Below are 11888 nucleotides of genomic sequence, written 5' to 3'. Positions count from 1 at the left end.
ACACACACACACACACACACACACACACACACACACACACACACACACCTGCACTACCCCAAAATAAACAAATAAATAAGTAAAAATTAAAACCAACTGCAAATAAACTGATGGATTGCTGGAGGCTTTAGGTCTGTCTGAAAACTGGTCATAGTCTAACAGTTTATTTAATTTTTTAATTTTTTTTCTTGCCTCACGTTTATTTGTAAAAACAGCATAGGGCTGGAGAGATGGCTCAGAGGTTAAGAGCACTGACTGCTCTTCCAGAGGTCCTGAGTTCAATTCCCAGCAACCACAGGGTGGCTCACAACCATCTGTAATGAGATCTGATGTCCTCTTCTGGTGTGTCTGAAGATAACTGCAGTATACTCAGATAAATAAAAAATAAATCTAAAAAAAATTTTTTTAAGGGGGTTGGGGATCTAACTCAGTGGTAGAGCGCTTGCCTAGCAAGCGCAAGGCCCTGGGTTCGGTCCCCAGCTCCGGGGGAAAAACAAAAACAAAAACAAAAAAACAGCATAGGACACTAGTCATCTGCAAACAGTGTGTGAGTAGGTGGGCGTGTCATAGCCGTCCATCTGTCTTCACAGTGGCAGGAGCCTCTTCTATGGGGCCTTCACAGGGGCCTGGCCACCTTTGGGAGCCTGGGCTGGAGCTGAAGCCTGGGCCTTAGCTGGAGCTTTGGCCTCTGCCTGGGTTTGAACCTTGGGCTTTGGTTGGCAGAGCCTACGACCCTTGGCCATGTAGCTTCGAATCTGCTTCCTAAGCTTGAGCAATGGCTGAGTTTGCCGCTGGTGCCCTTTAGAATCTTCGGCTTGATGACCTTAGGCTTCGCAAGGGCCTTGACGGCCTCTGCTCATGCACTCGCTGCCTTCGCCTTGTTGGCCTGCATCTTCTTCAGGCCTCTCTTGTTGTGCTTCTTGGCAAAGCGCATGATCCTCAGGAACTTGGGGTCAATCCCCTTAAGAGATTCCTATCAAGAACGGGGGTTTCTTGATGACATTTCTGTGCCATTTGCGGGACTGGTTGTGTGTGTCGTGGTTCTTGGACTTGTGGCCGTATCTCCACGGTAACCCGTGGCTCCAGTTTAATATTTTAAATGAGAACAAAAGAGCCTTGCTAGAGATACAAGGGGAGATGACTCTTTGCTGCCACCTGGTGGCAGTCCATTTTGCCACTAGACCCTTCTTCCAAACCTAATCTTAGAGCTCCCTGAGGCTCGTAGGTTGCCAGAAACTACAGGTAAGCAATCTCCAGAGAAGGGTGCTCCTCCCACCTGTCTGCGGCCCACACAGCGTTTGGCTCCAGTGCCTCCACTGCTTCTTTAGCAGATAACAGATGGGGAGGCAAGATTAAGCCATTATGGTACATACCAGAGTCTAAGATGACCCAGAATTGATAAGAAACTCATGTTCCTGAACAGAACTCAAGATTCTTCAGAAACTGTCCCCAAACACAAGGACTTCTCTTGGTCCATTTTCTCGAACCGCTCCCTTGTACAAACAAATATGGCCTTTGAACCATTAATCTGCACACTCGTTTAACAAATGAATGGGACAAAGAGCGCCAAAACAGACTTGGAACACACATCCTAGTGGGGACAGAAATAAAAACGGAAGTAGGAGAGCCACTGAGTGTTGTAAACTTTAATAATAGATTTTCAGGAAGCCCGTGTCTCTCATGGGCATGTCAGTAAGAGCACTTCAAAGGAGGAGGTGAGGACGGCCTCCTGAGGATCCACAGTTGAGATCTGAGGGGAAGAAGATGTGTTAGTCATATAGAATTTGGCATGAGTGTATAGAAGATAAATGCATAGCCTGTGCAAACCCAGTAAGATGGCTAAGCATGGGCCAATCGAGTTTTTTTATTAATGAGTTTTGCTTGTTATTTTGACTTATTTTAATTCGTGTCACTTTACTATGTTGGAATAAATATCTATGTATATGTACAACACATATACATACACATACATATATTTGCTGGTAATACCTGAGTTATTCTGAAAGAAAATAAAATTTCTACATCTCAGAGTACCACAAATGGAATAACAAGCAAGATTGTGTTCCGGAGAGTATCCAGGATGGATCAGTGAGTTTTACATCCTATACAGTTTAGCACAAAACGATTATTTATGTTTCTGTGTGTAAGTGCTTCTGTGTAAGTGTATGTGTGTGTATGTACTTTCCTTTGAGTGTACATCATGAGGAAGGCACATGTGCAGGTGTTTTTATGTGTATGTGTGTGTGTGTGTGTGTGTGTGTGTGCGTGCCTGTGTGTTCATTTGTGTGTACAAGTGCACATCAAGAGGAGGGTACATGCCAGCTGTGCTTATATATGTGTTGTGCCTCCCGGAGCTATCTACCTCATTTTCTGAGAAACGTCCTCTCAGTGAGAGACCTGGAGCTCAATGACTAAGTTAGGCTAATACTAGCAAATCTGAAGGATTCATCTGTCTCCACCTTCCAAGTAATAGGGATACTGGGATCACAAGTGTGTATCCCCATAGTTAGCTTTCTGCCTGGGAGCTCTCATTCAAACTCAGGTCCACATGTTTGCATGGAAAGTGCTATCGCAACTTAGCCACCTTCCAAATCCAGTGACTTCTACATCAGTATCATAGGAGTTCTAAAATGCTTGGTGATACTGACTACTTGTGAACTGATAGTACGAACTAAAACGCCAACAGCAACAACAAAAGCCCTCTTTTTAAATTCCAGAAGATTAGAAGTCAGCTAGCAACAAAATTGGGAAAATTAAATTTAAATGTATATTGAGTTTATAGAACAGAATCCTTGTAACACACACATATGTGCAGGGGTGTGTGTGTGTGTGTGTGTGTGTGTGTGTGTGTGTGTGTGTATTCATTTGTTCATAAGAGGCACATCCTGAGGAGAGTGCATGCCAGTTATGTTTGTACATGTGTTGTGCTCTGTGTGTGTGTGTGTGTGTGTGTGTGTGTGTGTGTGTGTGTTATTCAATATGAGGTTTTGATTTGTGGCATCCTCTGCTCTCTAGCTGGGACACTGGTGCTTATGGATTTAGTCTTAATTTTCACTGAAAACTATGTGAAATGATTTAGCAGTTTTGTCTAGAAGACACTTTCTCTTTAATCACACTGGCATGCTGCTTACATTTCCCTTCTCTGATGAATACTGATAAGTTGGCTTAAAATGTCTTTTTCAGGTAAGTAAACAAATCTTTGCAATTGAGAGCGAGCTGAGAGCCAGAATGGCAAATGAGTTTCACAGGCATCTCTCAGTGCCCTCTACCCTGCCTTTGGAAACTGCTAGAGGACAAACACAGTCTGTCCGTATTTAAGTTCATACTTGATTATTATTTGAATGTAGTAAAATTCTGATAATAGTATTAAAATAGAAATCTACCGCCTTCCAGAGCATCAGCGCCTGGTACATAAGCAGACGGAGAGCCAGCAAGGTTCTGGATTTGGGTCATGGGAGCCAGGCATGAGGCCCTGTTGTATGAGGCAGCTTTGATTCCAGGAGATGATTCTGCTGGGGTCACATCCTCTGGCTTCGTGTTGAGTTTCTCTGAACAGGTAGACATGTGTTAAGTGTTAAGGTTCCCTGTACATATTGTAGTATGTATTATAATGCTAAATTCTATACCTGAGGGTCTAGGCCTACTCATGACTTCTCATGTTTACAAGCTCTTGTTGGACAAACCTTGCTCCTTGATTTCAAACTATTGGTTAAATAAAATTGGGTACAGCCAATTCCTGGGGAGAGAAACAGCAAGTACCTGGGGTACACCACAGGGGAGGTATCCAGGCTTGCAGTTAGAGGAGCAGATTAGAGGTGACCCCCAGGAATTGTCAAAGACAAATAAAATAACCATAGTCTGAGTCTCATGCATCTGTGTACTAGTCTGGGATAAGCTTGAATAGTTCTTACTACAATGAAATGAGGAAACAACTCTCACGTGTGACACTTCTTCCCAGGAGTACAAAAGACAACGAAGAGAAAACATGAGGCACATACTTGGGTTTCCCACAATGATAGAAGACTATCGCTTTCCTGGTCAGCAACCGTAGGTAAATTAGATGAGGTTCATACAAAAGAGAGGTAATTCTAACTTTCAAAGATGGACTCTCTATGATTGTGTATTGTGCTTCCAATGTAGGGAAGATTGACTAACCATTTGCTTTGAAGCGGTAAGCTCTGACCCAATTTCTCAAAGCCAGATGGCAAAGCCACTTCCAGTGGGGCAGATGGCCCTATTGATTTGCAGAACCACAAAAACATCAGGCTTAGAAGGTACTCTGGGATGCAACTGGCGCACCCGAAAGACAGAAGAAGGCCTTTGATGTTAGCCTGGATATCAAGGAAGCACAAACTGTCAGAAAGAAGTGTGTGGCTTCATACACTCCCACAGTATGGAGAATGTGAAGCAAAGCATTCAGAGGAAGCCAAGCTGCTCTCGTCAGCACTGGGAGCATTCAAGAAGCTTCATGAACTAACCCTCTTTGTGGAAGGGTCCAGCAATGTTTATGAGTACCAGATGTGCTCGCCATGAAAGGAAACGGGAGAGCCACACATTCATATTCATTAATGAGGTAATAGCAAACATAACTGGTAGAGGATCTATCTGTAGAAGACACACTGGTAAGACATGTTGCAAAGAAATATTCCTCAAATGGAAAGCATCCTAGGGATCTATTTTCCCTTAAAATAATTATAAACTGTATTGAAAAGAACAAACCCCAAATTTGGCACTGTAAAGAGTGTATCTGCTTGTAATACACTGTACAAGTAATCAGACTTCTTTAGAAATAGAATTAATTTCCTCAGCAATTATGAGTTCCTAACCTGCAGAAGCCAATCAGCAAATATAATGTGGGAGAATTCCTTAGCCCCTGAGAAGATGGTGACCTTGTTGGGACTAAGAGCATTGTCCGGTGGGTATCACAAACGTGTGTGTTTTTCCATTCTTTAAGGTAGTATACAGGAATTAAAGATCTGAACCTAGGACTGAGTCTAAGAATGATTTGTCTATATAACATGGTCTCTTAATCTTGCTTATGGGCAAGCTAACACTGACCTCCAGGTACAAACACTTCATCAGAAATTATTCTTCTAGGTAAACTACAATGAAATAATTTTAACTAAAAGCTTCACACACATTTATCCTCCCGTTGCATAGTTTTATTTATTATTAGACCCTCATTATCTTTATGGAAAATAGTTTCATCCCCTTGCTTGCTAGTGTTATAAATGAACAGAGGGGTTGGGGATTTACTCAGTGGTAGAGCGCTTGCCTAGCAAGCGCAAGGCCCTGGGTTCGGTCCCCAGTTCCAAAAAAAAAGAAAAATAATTAACAGATAATCGAGTTCTAGCCAAGATTTTATATAGATGTTGAGGCTTTGAGGAAAGGAAAAATTAAACACTATGTATAAACATATGCATTCAAGCTATTTTAATCTTTTTTAAAAAATGTGTGTGTGTACATGTATTTGTGATGGGTTTGGCAATAACATTTCTATCATGTTCTAGAGGCCACTTGTCTAATTCTTCTGTATGACAAACTCTATTATTCATATTTTTCAAGACAAGGATTCTCTGTGTAGCCCTAGACATCCTAGAACTTGCTCTATAGACCAAGGTAGCCTCAGATTCAGAGATCAGGGTCAGGGGGAGTTTGTGACCGTAACTCAGGTATGAAGCCGTCTCTTTACGTTTTGGCATTCACTGTGTATATCTGAGCCATAATTGTTTAGATATTATTTACCGTCCTTCAGTCACATTTTATAATTTGTCAGCACTGCTTTACAATTGAAACATGCCGTCCTTGAAAAAAAAAAAACAAAAAACAAAAAACAAAACAAAATGCCATAGGAAACACAGCAGTACGGTTTGTAATGTAACCATTTGCTTAAGGAAATCCATTTTGTTTCATTCAAGGGAGCCAGACACAAAGGCAAGAAAAATCAAAGTGTCATTCTCTTTAATATAGTTATAAATATCACAATGAGATCGATTAGCAAAACAACATGAAAAAGATTAGGCTGCTCTGTTTGCTTCCTAGATGAATATTCAGTGTTTAGATCCTGGGAACTATAAAAGGTGAACGGTCTATTTGAATATTTTTTTTAAAAATGCCTACCTTAACACCACTGCTAAACCACTTTGTTCATTTTTAGGGGTGGGGGCGGGGTAGAGAAAGACAGCTAGTTTAATACAATTTTTCTTCTTTTCTAGTACATGCACAGAATTCCTGTACAGCTTAGTCAACATGTACGTGTATGTTTGCTTATACACACAGCATCATATTCCATGAGGGGCAAGTCTGCAAGAGGAAGCTGACAGGCAAGGGAGCTCAAAGGCTCTCTAACCGTGTTCCTTAAACATCCTGTCCAATACAGCCAAATGGGCAACATCAGGTGCCTTAACCTTACACCAATAAGGGCAGCCGTTGCCATCAAACACAAAGTACACACCCAAACTCTCCATGAGGAGCTTCGGGGACAGCATATGAAACTTGGTAGCCCTCAGTATACAGTTTAAAGTGATCAATTAGGGAGTCCATGGAAGGCTTTATCCCTCTGCTCATTTGGGTAGAGACACTTTGGCATCATCAACCTTGGTCTCCCCTGGAGGCATCTTGTTCAGACACAGTCTATCTTCCATACAACCCAAGAACCTATCGTAGCAGTACCCCTAAGAGCCAGTAGGACCATCAGACTCAATGTGGTCATAAACATCATAGAGCTGGGTCTTCCACAAGTCGCACCAAATGCCTGAGCCTCAGAGTAGCACTCTGCTGAATCCATAGTTAAGTGAGTCTTCTGCTGATACTGAAAGACCCCCAGAGAGGACCTTTCCCTCAGGAGGAGTCCCAAGCGCCCAATGACCGAGCCGAGTCCACTCGGATGCAATCAGCAAGAGGGTTTATTGGAAAACACAGGTACCTGCGGGCACACAGTCTCTTCGGAGGACTTGCGCGCCCAGCAGCTCCAGCATGGGGCTTTTATAGGGATTGGGGAAGCAGAAGCGGGCGTACAGAAGCAGATGCATAGTTACGGGGATTGGTGGATTCAAACGAGGCACATAGACATGTTCACATATGATTGGCTATTTCACATGATGAGGTAATAAGGTATAGCTACACACATTGGCAGGTTTGGGGCGTCCTGGATGTCGGGGGCTGGGGGCTTATCTCTTCCTGCCAGGTGGCCTGTGAGTGGTACTCCTGGTCTGTTCTGCATTCCTTTCCTTTTATGGTCTGTTAGTTTTCACGGTGACTCGGCCCTAGGTATCTGGGCGTGCCTGGGCTCGTTCAAGCCTGTTGCAACTCTGAGTTAAGACTCATGGGGTGGGTCTTTCAATACAGCACCAATGTCAACTACTCTATTTTGCCAGATTTTATTGTTGGTCAGCAACTCCTCCATCTCATCATTCTGAGTGAGAAGTTCTTGGAAAATTCATAAATGTCATCCACAAGCCCAAGAGATAAGTCCTGGTGCACTCCTCCTGGTCAGATACAAGCATCATGCATTTGGACTCAGAAACCCACTTGGAGAACTCAAACATCTCTCTTCCTTCAAACGTCAGAAGAAAGGAGTCATGGCATCTGCCAAGGACCAGCCTCGGCTTGGTTAGGGGTCTGGAGGTGAAAGAATAAAAAATACAGCCAAAAAGTCAGAAGTTTAGAAATGCAACCTCACCCCTAAGAAGCCCTAAATACCTCAAATTCCAGACCCTGCCCTCTACCCGTAAGTAAAAGGTCACATTTCTTGAGCCTGCTCTCCCAGGAACTAGATAAAAGGACTTAAGATAAGGCCCTTAGATATGCGATTCCAGACCTAGTAAAGATAACAAAAAGCTTCTAGGAACTAGACCATAAAGTTAAGCTTCTCCCTGTGATTTTCCAATGACACCATCCCTGCCCCCTTGGGTTGTGGCTTCTTCCTTTAAATACCCTTTCTCCCAGGCTCTTGGGGTCGAACTCCACTGCCCCTGTGTGGGATACGAGTCTTGACTCCAGTGCACTGGTTCCTATCAATAAACCTCATGTGATTACAGCAAGGATGGTCTTGTGTGAGTTCTTGGGGGGCTGCGTCATCCCGAGACTTGAGTGAGGGTCTCCCTGCTCTGGGGGTCTTTCAGAGGAAGGGGTGTTAGGGAACAGCAAGAGTACAACTTAAAATCAATCATGGGTACAAGCTTGTGTTCTGCTTAAGACATCCCTCCAGAGATCCAGGACAGCTCTCTCTGCTTGGGACAACACTCTCTTGCTAGAAAAAAAAATTATTAAAAGCTCTTTGGGTAGCTCATGGGTTTTCCAATCAAAGTTAGAAAAGATGTTAGAAAAAAAATTCTTGGATTTTCCAACCAAAAGTCAGAAAATCTGCTGGAAAAAAAAATTCTTGGATTTCTCTAACCAAGATCAGAAATCCTGATAGAAAAATTCTAGAAGAGTTGTGTTCACTCTTCAAGCAGTTTTCACTGGGTAGCTCTCTCTTGCAGATCAGAGCCCAGACTTTTATTTACATATCAATTCAATAGTTTACCCTAGCTTCCCCTTTGATTGCTCTGTGAATCTGCATTTTATGACCTTAGCCCCTTGATTCTTAGAAAAGGACAACCAGTATATACTTTTTAACATAGCAATGCATTCAGAGATTAAACTTAACTGCCTGGGATCTTGCCCGGAGATTACCAGTCCCCAAATCCCCTTTTTCTCCTTCCTTACTATCTTTCTGATAAGCTGGCTCATAGTGCAGCTGTCTGTTCTTCTAGGTCTATGAAGCCTGTCATATAATTCATATTGCATCCCTACATTTCACATAGTTGAGAAATTATGCATTCTTGAACTCATGTTTTCAGAGTTCTTTCCCATAGCCTTAAGAGCTGTCCTGAAGGCCATAGCCTTTACCATTTTGCTAAGGATATTAGATTCACCCTCACCTTTCTGACTCTGTCTCTGATTATCATGGGGTAATTAACCATGGCAGAGAGGACATTCCTTATAACTTTTTGGGGGAAGAACATCTCCCAAAGGAGGAACATGAAGTAAATTATGTACATTATTATACAAACAAACCCCACACCCACAGCAACCCACAACACTTGTGGAGGCCCAAGCCCTGCTAGCTCTGCTCCAGGAGTGGGAACTGTGTTACTCTGTCCCTTCTACACAGCAGGACTTGGCAGCAGCACCAAAGTCTAGGACATGGGTAGTCATACCAAGATGTGGTTTGAAATCCATGTGATCTCTCCAAATAGCACTCAGATCCACTGTGCCCTGGAGGCTGGATGTTTAGCAACTTCTTCACAGTTAGTGAATAGTCCAGTTCGTTACACATTATGGCCACATAGTCTAACTGGTCAAAGTATAGAAGGGCCTGCAAACAGGTGTTGTACTCAATGAGCTCTTCAGTTGTACTCAATGAGCTCAATGTTAGTGTAGTACTTTTTTTCCCCTTTGGGGAACATTTTTATTAGGAATCATTTTATTATTTTTTTTGGTTCTTTTTTTTTTTTTTTCGGAGCTGGGGACCGAACCCAGGGCCTTGCGCTTCCTAGGTAAGCGCTCTACCACTGAGCTAAATCCCCAACCCCTTATTATTTTTTTTACAAGAGTAATTCAGGGACTTTTTTGTTATAACACTAGAAATTATGAGTAAGCAAACACGTGAGCTCATGATTCTGCCCCCTATACTTAGTCATGATTGACATTTCTAGGCAAGCCTTTCTGCCTCTACATTGTTTATCATTATTATGTATGTATTATTATAATGTATTGTTATGTTATACATTATTATTTTTTTCATTTTTATTAACTTGAGTATTTCTTATTTACATTTCGATTATTATTCCCCTTCCTGGTTTCCAGGCCAACATCCCCCTAACCCCCCCTCCCCTTCTCTATGGGTGTTCCCCTCCCCATCCTCTCCCCATAACTGTCCTCCCCCCAACAATCACATTCACTGGGAGTTCAGTTTTGGCAGGACCAAGGGCTTCCCCTTCCACTGGTGCTCTTACTAGGCTATTCATTGCTAAAGAAATATTCAACATCTTTAATCATAAGGGAAATGCAAATCAAAACAACCCTGAGATTTCACCTCACACCAGTGAGAATGGCTAAGATCAAAAACTCAGGTGACAGCAAATGCTGGCAAGGGTGTGGAGAAAGAGGAACACTCCTCCATTGTTGGTGGGATTGCAGACTGGTACAACCATTCTGGAAATCAGTCTGGAGATTCCTCAGAAAATTGGACATCGAACTACCAGCTATACCTCTCTTGGGCATATACCCAAAAGATGCTACAACATATAACAAAGACACATGCTCCACTATGTTCATCGCAGCCTTATTTATAATAGCCAGAAGCTGGAAAGAACCCAGATGCCCTTCAACAGAGGAATGGATACAGAAAATGTGGTACATCTACACAATGGAATATTACTCAGCTATCAAAAACAATGACTTTATGAAATTCATAGGCAAATGGAGAGACCTGGAAAATATCATCCTGAGTGAGCTAACCCAATCACAGAAAAACACACATGGTATGCACTCATTGATAAGTGGATATTAGCCCAAATGCTTGAATTACCCTAGATGCACAGAACACATGAAACTCTAGAAGGATGACCAAAATGTGAATGCTTCACTCCTTCTTTAAAAGGGGAACAAGAATACCCTTGGCAGGGAAGAGAGAGGCAAAGATTAAAACAGAGACAGAAGGAACCACATTCAGAGCCTGCCCCACATGTGGCCCATGCATATACAGCCACCCAGTTAGATAAGATGGATGAAGCAAAGAAGTGCAGGCCGACAGGAACCGGATGTAGATCTCTTCTGAGAGACACAGCCAGAATACAGCAAATACATAGGCAAATGCCAGCAGCAAACCACTGAACTGAGAATAGGTCCCCCGTTGAAGGAATCAAAGAAAGAACTGGAAGAGCTTGAAGGGGCTTAAGACCCCATATGAACAACAATGCCAAGCAACCAGAGCTTCCAGGGACTAAGCCACTACCTAAAGACTATACATGGACTGACCCTGGGCTCCAACTGCATAGAGTAGTACTTCTGCACCATCTCTCCACTTGCTTCCATCGTCAGTCTCGTGACTCCTGTGGGTTGCTGGGGGCTGGGGCCCAAAGTCCAGGGTCACATTGATCACCCTTTTTCCCAAGGAAGAGGAGGTTCCTGTGGGCAGATGCTTCCTTTGGAGACAGCTCCTGGAAACTGCTCTGCCCATTCCACACCCGGCTGCCATTGCTGGGCACCTCTGCTCCGCTGATTCGGCATGTGGATCCCATACCCTTGCCACAGCACACCTGGGTCCTGATGTTGTGGAGTCGGGGCAGGACCGCCATCTTTACTGGACTGCAGACTGTACGAAGCAACCATTTTCTGACACTAGATTTCTTTTTTTACACCTTCATGTATTTTTGTGTCATGTCATGTGTTGGTTTAAATGTGAGTTGGGTATACCCGCCACCTAGAAATAAGACATATGCCACACTGACAGGTAGGGAGTGGTAAAATGAAGCCTGCAACCAATGGGAAGTCCTCTTGTCTGTGGCTTCCCTTGGCCCTTTCCATTAACTTCTTCCAATTCTTTCTGCCTCCCCTTCCCTGCTTATGCCTTATTGTAAAGTCCATTCCAGAATATGCACCCCCCCTCTCTTAAAATGACATTTTCAGAGCCTTCTTTTCATATCATTCCTAATACGTGTGTTAAAGAGAAAAATATTGACAGTGGCAAAAGCCAGCCATGTTCCCTGGGTTGTTTTGAGCACTGGAGAGAGCCACCATATTGTCACCAGAGAGAGGCTGAGGCAAAACTAATTCTGTAAGTCTGAGGTCTATGAAAATGACATCATGTTATTCTCAGGGTCACACAGAAGAAGCCACAC

General features: G+C 43.1%; 1 non-coding gene across 1 annotated transcript; it reads right to left on the bottom strand.

Annotated features, from left to right (window-relative positions):
• Positions 1–8382: 8382 nt before the first annotated feature.
• Positions 8383–8447, bottom strand: LOC120093941 (U7 small nuclear RNA). Its single transcript, XR_015626214.1, has one exon. It is a non-coding gene; the product is annotated as a U7 small nuclear RNA (small nuclear RNA).
• Between the last annotated feature and the right edge of the window lie 3441 nt (positions 8448–11888).

Source organism: Rattus norvegicus, chromosome 7, assembly GCF_021556685.1.
Source record: "Rattus norvegicus strain SHRSP/BbbUtx chromosome 7, alternate assembly SHRSP_T2T, whole genome shotgun sequence".
Classification (NCBI taxonomy): Eukaryota; Metazoa; Chordata; class Mammalia; order Rodentia; family Muridae; genus Rattus; species Rattus norvegicus.
This window is presented reverse-complemented; position numbering and strand designations above follow the sequence as displayed.